Raw genomic sequence first — 8,606 nt, forward strand, 5'->3', positions numbered from 1 at the left:
CATGGGGCTGCCTTTCTATTTATTTCTTCACCCTAGAAATTTCCAAAGACCTGGATTGGGGTAGATCCCTTTAATGTTGATGTAGGCAGGCTCAGGGTCATCTGCATGTGGGATGCCGTATGTCTGATGTGCCTACTGTGTGTGTGTCCTTAGCGTCCCTTACACACACCCTAGCTGATGCCCCGTGGGCCATGTTTATGGACAGAACATGTCTAAGTTTAGGTAAAAGACCCAGACTTTGGGGTCTTTCTGCCAGTGTCTGAACTGTGTCAGGAATGCATAGACCAACGTCTAGAATAAGCTTTCAAAAAAGCCTGCTTTGGAAAAATTTCCCCGTCCACCCCTGAGACTGTGAAGTCTTCATCCGATGGAAGTAATTTAAGTTCATTAGTTTTCCTTGAACTTGCTACATTCCCTGGCAGGGATAGCCCCTCGCGTGCTCATGTAACGCAGGACACAGGAGAGAGAATTTGCTCTCGTCTGAGGAATGGAGGATGGGAGCAGGATTTCACTCAAGGAGAAAAATCAGCATTCCGGGTCCGGACTAGGGGGAGAAGGAAAGCCGTCCCCCACATGCCATCATCTTTCAGTCTATCAAAATGATTTTGTTTTTCTAGTTTCGGGCCTGTGAACTGATCCTGAATAGCGGGGCAGAGGAAAATAATCGGCCAGGCAAAGACTTTTAACAAGTAAATATTACGCACAGAAAAACATGCAATTAAGTGGAGGTTAGTTAATGCCTTTCAAGTTGAGGCCGAGCTGCAGTTAAGGGCGGAATTTCTGCGTTATCCCTGAATTGTCTGTCAAAATCTTTAATGTGACAATGTGACACGTCTCTCCCGTCGCCCCTCCCTCGCCGCGAACAGAAAAAGGGTCTTTTCAAGCTTCCCCCCACCCCATTCTTCTTTTCCCTGAGATCTCTCAGTTCGGCAATTGGTACCTTTGTCTGCCTGCCCCTCTGGAGCCTGGGACCCTGGGGGAAGGGCCTCCCCAGGTGCAGGGGCCGGAGAATGGGTTCTCAGGCTCGCTCTGTGCCCACGGATCACGGTTAATGGCATCTCAGACGAGACAGGCTGCTTGTGGGGTCTTCCTTGTGGCCAAAAGCCTCGCCCTCTGGGATCAGACATGCCAAACGCTTGGGGGGCAGGTGACAGAGGGGTGAAGGGCATGCTTCACACAGTAAGGGCCGTGTAGATGATGCTGGGTCACTCTGAAAGCAGTTCCCTGTCGCTGCGGTTCCTGGGGTGTGGCTATCCCCATGGCATGAGACCCCAGCTAGCATCCTCTCCAGACTGCCACTGAAATTGTTTGCCTTGAGTCTGGAGAAGTGAAGAAAATGTAAAAAGCAAAAGCAACCCCAAGGGAAAGGAAAAAAAAAAAAAAAAGGAGAGATCCCTTTTTTGGGGGTGGTGTTGGAGGGAAGGTATAAATAGTTCCTCGGTTAATTTGATTCACTGTGGTTCTCTCCCTGGTGATCTGGCCGTTCTGCCGCCAACTTTATTTTGACTTTTTTTTGGTCCCAATGAGACGAGATTTAGTTTATATTTTATTTCCACTTAAAATATCTATGGCAGAGGAGGACAGCCCAATCTCATGGAAAAAAAAAATCATAACAAATTGAGATTATATGTTTTATTTAAAAATTTTTTTTAATGTTTATTTATTTTTGAGAGAGAGAGAGAGAGAGAGACAGACAGAGCATGAGCAGGGGAGGGGCAGAGAGAGAGGGAGACACAGGATCTGAAACAGGCTCCGGGCTCCGAGCTGTCAGCAGAGAGCCCGACGCGGGGCTTGAACCCACGGACGGTGAGATCATGACCTGAGCCGAAGTCGGATGCCCAACCAACCGACTGAGCCACCCAGGCGCCCCTGTATGTTTTAATGTTGACCTCAGATACAAGCTTGAGATAGTCTTTGGTCTTTTCATGCCTTTCTGTCCATTACTCTTTGGGGGTTTTCTCGGACGTGAACTTGGCCAGCTTGATGTCACAACCTGGTCGCAAATAGAAGCAGCTGCAGTGCAAAAAAGAACTCTCCCCTCTGGCTGATGGTGATGCTCCTTGAGCTCAGAGCCAAGGATGGAGGGAGGTGCCTCCCTCCACCTCCCCCCCCCCGCCCAAATCCACACCTGAGAGTTTGCTTGTTTTGAATGCCTTCATATTTCCATCCGCGCCTTCCCTTCCGAGGAGGATTTGAGACTCGGCATTGATGCACACCAAAGGCCTTTGGCATGGCCCGTGCTAATTCCATCACTTTAAGGAGCAAATGATGCCTACTTGCAATTTCTCACACACCCGTTGCTTCCCCTTCATTTCATTCCTTTGCATTTTCCGACAGTGCTGCAGCCTGGAAGGCTGCAAAATATCTACTGCGCCGGCTACCTGAGAAGCGTGAGCCCTTCCCCGTGCCTCGTCTTTCCCCCTTCACGACGAAGTGCTCATTGCATTGCAGCCTTCGTGGAAAAGGCAAATGTTCCCTCCCCCACCCTAGGCTCCCTGCACAAAGGGGGTGTGGGGGAAGAGAATTGAGTTTTGCTGTTTTGTTTTTTTTTTGTCGTTCAGACACATTAGTTAATTGATCATACTTTGGAGGCTTAGTCCTTAGTTGCCAATTCCCGCATGATCGCAAAAAAAAAAAACCCCACACTGAAACTGATCGTAAAAATGGCAAAACCTCGATCTCAGACTTAAGTGTAGCATTGCCATAGTGCCGATTTGATTATGCTTCAGTGACATCTGCTTAATAGATTTCCACGAGAACTGTAAATCCACATTCACTTTCTTTGCAAATTGTATTTCGATGGTGAGCAACCAGGACCCTCTCGCTTCCCCCCTCCCCAACCGCGTGTGTCCCAAACCCCCACGACTGTTGAGTGGGACTTGACGAGCTACAAAATGCTGGTTTTTACACATTTACCTCTCGTTTCCTTTTGTGTGTGGGTATGTCTGTGTGCACGTTTGAAACGGATCTGAGCAGCTTTTCCTGTGTCAACTCCGCAGATACGTGAGTCTCCAAATGCTTTATTTTGAAAACTAGGACATAGCACTTTGCAGAAGAAAAATCATTCCATTCACTATTATTTATGTGATTGCTGATCTGCTAGATGGAGAGAGAAAGCACCAAGAATTATAATAATTTATGGAGCGGAGCGCTGGTTTACAAACATATTTCCCAGCCCGAGCTTTGTGGGTTTTTCTTTGCGTCTTGGACCTCGTTTGGTGCTGTGGGGATGGAGAAGAATATTCAGAATTTGAAGACCGGCCCGATGAACGGACTGCGTTCGTGTCTGAAAGGAATAAGTGAGCAGCTATTTGTGGCAGACAGGACACGATCCAGTAAGCAGCACTCTTGATCATTCTGAAATAAAAGTACATAATTGGAAAATGAAACGGCAGCCACCGCTTGGGGGTGGGCGGCGAGGAATTAGAAAGTGTAATTTAAAATCATGTAGTCATAATTCAAAATGGGCCCAGCTAAAAGGTTTTTAAGTGGTAAATGCTTTAAAGGCACTCGTGGTTGATCCTTTTTCAAGGAATATGTGTAATTTTCACGATATTCGTGCACTCCTTCGTCGGCTCGGCCCGTCACTCATTCATCATTTGGCGTGGCCGTGGGGACCAGCCGTGGGCTGGCGCTCTCCGTCCTGGACCCGCGGCTGACAGAGGGGGAGGGTCAGATGTGAGGGCTGTCATTTTCGGGATGTGCTAGATTAGGTCTGATCCCTGCCCTCTCCCACCCCCCCCCCCCCACCCCCAACTCCCTCCGCTGGGCTATATGCTCTTTTCCCTTTAAGTTTCTGTTTCTTTTCATTTTTTTTTTTTTTTTTACCCTTTATGACATTTTCAACTATTGACTGATCAATTGCATATTTTCAGGCACGAGCCAAACAAGGAAAAACAAAACCACTTAGAAGTGATTTTTGAGCTTGTGTGGAAGGGTGGCTTGTGAAAGAATTCTTCCCACCCCTCCCCCCAACCTTGGTATTTTCCTGTTCAATATTATTTCGCCTGCATTTTGCTTAGGGAGGACTACTTAGGTGCTCGCGCGGTTTCTCTGTGACATTTCGCCACATTGCAGTGAGTTCTCAACAAAAGCCTCAGTGAGCAGTGACTTCCGCTGAGCTGGCTTTCTCCCAGCATGGCTGTGGGTGATCGGTGGGGACAGTCGCCTGTGCACTGGGCTGACCTGTGGAGATGCCCCCCACTCGTCGTTGAAGAAGATGAGGTGTGGGGTAAGGATGCCCTGAGAACCCCGGAGAAGGCTTTCTAGGTGGGGACAGTGACTGGTGGGGACAGGTGTTTCTCTGGGCTTTCTTCTGTTCCTGTGTGGTCACTGTCACCTGATTTCCGACCCAGGACCACACAGTGTTGTCCTGGCCTCACCCTTGTGGCTGCAAACATGCCGATGTTTGAGAAACACGGGTGCCTTTTGGGGATGGTTACCTTAACAGGGTGGCTTTGATGATGGAGACCTTTACCCTTTGTGACATTTCCAGTATTGAAATGGAGACCCTTCTGACAGCCAGAGAAGGTGCTGGCAGTAATGACTGGCATGAACCAGGACTGTCCTGGGCCCACCTTGGCTTTAAGGAGGCGGCATCGGGTAGAAGTGGATGCCTCAAGCCTCGTGGCAAAGGAAATCTCTCTTCGATCTTCACATCGCCCCTGGCATCGCAGATGCCCGTAGATTTCCCTCCCGTATCTGGTGGACATACCTGGGCTGCTGGAATGACCCAAGTGTCTCCCTTGCAAAAATCCACCTGCTGTAAAGATGCTCAGGGTCGGCCAAGGCGCTTCTCAGTCCGTCCATTCCGGCCTTCGGCGTGTGCTGGCAGGTCTCACGGTTTGGTGGGAGAGACCCCATTCCCTCTGCCTCATCCTCACAGGGTTCCAAGCCGCTCTTTTGATCCGCCTGGCTGCCCCCTGGGCCCCAAGCCCTTTGAGAGCTGGTTGCACATCTGAGTCCTTTGGGTCTCAGCCCGGGGTCCGCCCTGGAGCGGGGACAGCGGGTGTCCCGCAGTGTTTTGGGGGAGGCGGGTGGTGAGGAGTTCCCCTGGGAAACGTCGTCGAGGGCGGGTTGTTCGCGACGTGTCCGATCACAACATCCTAGGAAGTGAAATAACCAGGGACTCAGCCGGCAGCGGGACGAGAGGGAAGGGGCCAGGAGTCCGGCTTCCCCCGGCAAGGCAGGAGGGTCCCTTGATTATCCGAAAATCTCTGCTGGATTCTCAGAGGTTCTCCACAGAGCTCCTGGGTTGCGACAGAGCTTTCTAACCAGAGTGGAAGAAACACTTAGTGAGCGCCTACTGTGTGCTGGGCCCTCAGCCAGGTGCTCTTACAGGTACTGTGTCCTGTAATCCTCCCAGTGGTTCTGGGGAAGGAGGATTTAGCGTCCGTGTGGTTGTAGGGGAGACACCTGAGCTTTGGGAGGCGAACGCTGCTTTTGAATCCGGGTTGTGAGTTGTGAGGGCCTGTGCGGCGTCCCTCTCCCACTCCTGGGATCACCTATCGTTTTATCCTTTGGCTTCTCATTCAGCTCAGACGGGGGCTTGGCTGAGAGATGTCCTGGGGAGTTGTAGGTGGCGGGTGGCAGTGCCTGGCCCAGCCTGGGGAGGTCGAGGACACGTCTGGGAAGCAGGTGTGTGTGCACAGAGGCAGGGTAGCGTGCAGAGCCTTTCAGCAGAGGGAACAGCACGTGTGAAGGCTCAGAGGCGGGACTGCCGGTGTGCTGGGGGAAACCCGGAGTGGTGAGCTTGGCCTGAGTGGTGAGAGGGAGGCCGGGGACCCAGCCTGGGCTTCTGAGCTCATCTAAGGACCTGGGGCTTTAGCCCAGAGCAGCAGGATGGCCCCTGAGGACATTTGGTGCACCGGAGGGAATGGCTTAGTCAAAAGTGCATTTTAGGACATTCATTCTGGAGGCTGGCTTGGCACTGGCCTTGACCGTTCAGCAGGAGAAGGCCAGACAAGGCTGTGGGGGCAGTCAGAGAGCACAGGGCCTGGAGCTGGCCTCTTTCCTACATGTGACCTTGCAATACAGCTGGTGCCTAATAGCTCCTTGCTACTTCCTGCCTCGGCTGATGTCCAGGTTCCTCTTCGAGAACCCTGGCTTGACTTGATTCGTGGCATCTGAGGACCAACAAGTACATGTCTTTGAGAGGGAAACAGAAAGACAGATCGCTCTGTGAAAGAAGGACTGGAAAAGGGAGCCCTGGGAAATGGAGGCACTTTTTCTTTCTTTTTTTACATTTTCTTTTTGCTTTTTAATTTTTTTAATTATTTTTGAGAGACGCAGACAGAGCATGAATGGGGGGAGGGGCAGAGAGAGAGAGAGGGAGACAGATGCAGAATCCAAAGCAGGCTCCGGGCTCCAAGCTGTCGGCACAGAGCCCGACGCGGGGCTCGGAGCCACGAACCGTGAGATCATGACCTGAGCTGAAGTCGGCCGCTTAACCGACTGAGCCCTCCAGGCGCCCCTGGAGGCGCTTTTTCAACAAGAAGTTTTCGACCCAGAAATTTCAAGAATTTTCAACCCTCCTAACTGGGCTGATTGGACCTTTATGGAGAAGCAGGCACAAGGCTCCCTTCTCCTCTGTTACCCGGCGAGGGGACTAGTGAGGCTGTGAAAGCACAGAGAGGTTAAGTGACTTGCCCGGGGTCCCACAGCTAAGCAGCACTGGAGACCGAATTTGAACCCGTTGCCCCTGACTTCAAAGTTCAGGCTCTTCTCCACTGCAGAAGCACACCAGTGGTCAAGAACAAAGACAGTAAGAGAGAGACCATTTCTTGATGCTTCCCCTGCCTCAGGACCTTTACACTGGCTGCTCCTGCATTGTGCAGGGCTCGCCTTTCCCCGGGTCTGGGTGTGGCTGGCTCCCTCTCAGCCCTCGCTTTTGAGGTGACGTCACCTCCTCAGACAGGCCTTTCTTGATCACCCAAGTTTAAGTAACAGTCCCCTTTTCCCCATTACTCATTATTACATCACTCCGTTCTTCTTCCAGGCACATGATTATCTTGTGTGTATCTTGCGTGTTTACTTTGTTGCCCCCTGCCCTTTCCTTGAGGGCAGTGACCTGTTTGCTTTGTCCTTGCTCTTTCTGGCACCTGGAACAATGACTGTGGTAAATGTTTATTGAATAAGTAAATGCATTAATGAATTCACCCCACCCTCCTCCTCCTGGGTGCGTTTTCTTCCCACTCACTGGCACGGAGGAGGCACCTGCTGCCTGGCCAGGATGTGTATGTGTGGCTCAAGGTCGCTCTGCTGGATGGAGAGAGTCAGGACACAAGCCCAAGCCCGCTCCACGCAGCAGGACCCAGTGGGGTCCCAGCGGCCCGTCGCACTGCCCACATGCTGTGCTGTTTTGTGGACCAGGTGTAAACGCTCCCCAGCTAAAAGCCGTTTGTTTGGGCAACGCCGCTCCCCTCCGTGGATCGGCTGTGTTCTCCGCACGCTGGCTGACGCGCTGCTGTGGCTCCATAAATATTAAACGGGTATTAAAAGAAGGCTCTGCGTTCCCAGTTTCCCTGATTCCTTCAAGCAGGGCCCGTTGCGAACCCCCTTTATGTGAAACGCAGCGTTTCACTGCAGAGCGCCTCCCGGGATGCCTTGCCGCCCGCTTTTCTGGCCGAGTCCCCTGGTGCAGAGCCACCCTCCCCCTGCCGCCGGCCTGAAGGCGGGCCATGGAGGTGCGGGCCCCTCGGGGCAGGGACAGGCAGAAGTGCCCGAGACCTCGCCTTTCAGAGGGTGGTGCCCAGCCTGGCCAGCCTCCTTGCAGGGCTGTGCGGTGGGTCGGGGGGGAGGGGCCGTGAGTCCTCAACCTTTAGCTGAGGCCTCTTGGCACTCAGTCCCTGCCAGGCCTGTGCCGGGCGCTGGGGAAAGAGACTGGCAAGACACGAACTCTGTCCCTCCATCCGTCTGTTCTTCCCCCCAACGTTCCCTCCGACCGTCCATGCATCCATCCATCCTTCCACCCATCCTTCCGGCCAGCCAGCCAGCCACACCTCCCTGGGGTGACAATGATAATAATGGCATAACAATAGCTGACATTTGTTGGGCGCTTATTATGTGCCGGGTCCTGTGACAAGAAGTGTACATGTGTCACCCCAATTAATCTTCGCGACTGCATGAGGTAGGTACTGCTTTTCTCTCCGTGTCATGGATGAGCAAATTGAGCTTCCTGGAAGTTAAGCCACTGGCTCAGGACTACAGAGCTGGTGAGGGCTGGCGCTGACGTACGGGGGGGTGGGGGGGTGCGGAGTGAGTGAGACCCAGGCCCTGCCTCCAGGAGGCGTCTGGCCCTTCGTGGCGCCCTGGAACGAGGGCCCCTGATCTCTGAGAAGATGCCAGCTTGGTCGAGGGGTAACGGGTGGGTCAGGTTTTGCCAGCCAGAGAGGAAGGCAAAGGGGCCCGGGGGGAAGGAGCCAGAGCCCTGGGGTCAGGCTGCTAACAGCTAGCCCTCAGTGGTGCCCACTGTCTGTGCTGAGCTGGGCAAGAGAGTTCCCCTCTCGGAGACAGGCCTCTCTCCTCTGTAGGATGGGAGGCGTAGGGATGGCCATCTCGTAGGTCGGCGGCGAGCCTGTGAAGCGTTGGATGGGGCAGCTCTGAGC

Source organism: Panthera tigris, chromosome B4, assembly GCF_018350195.1.
Source record: "Panthera tigris isolate Pti1 chromosome B4, P.tigris_Pti1_mat1.1, whole genome shotgun sequence".
In the NCBI taxonomy this organism is placed as follows: domain Eukaryota; kingdom Metazoa; phylum Chordata; class Mammalia; order Carnivora; family Felidae; genus Panthera; species Panthera tigris.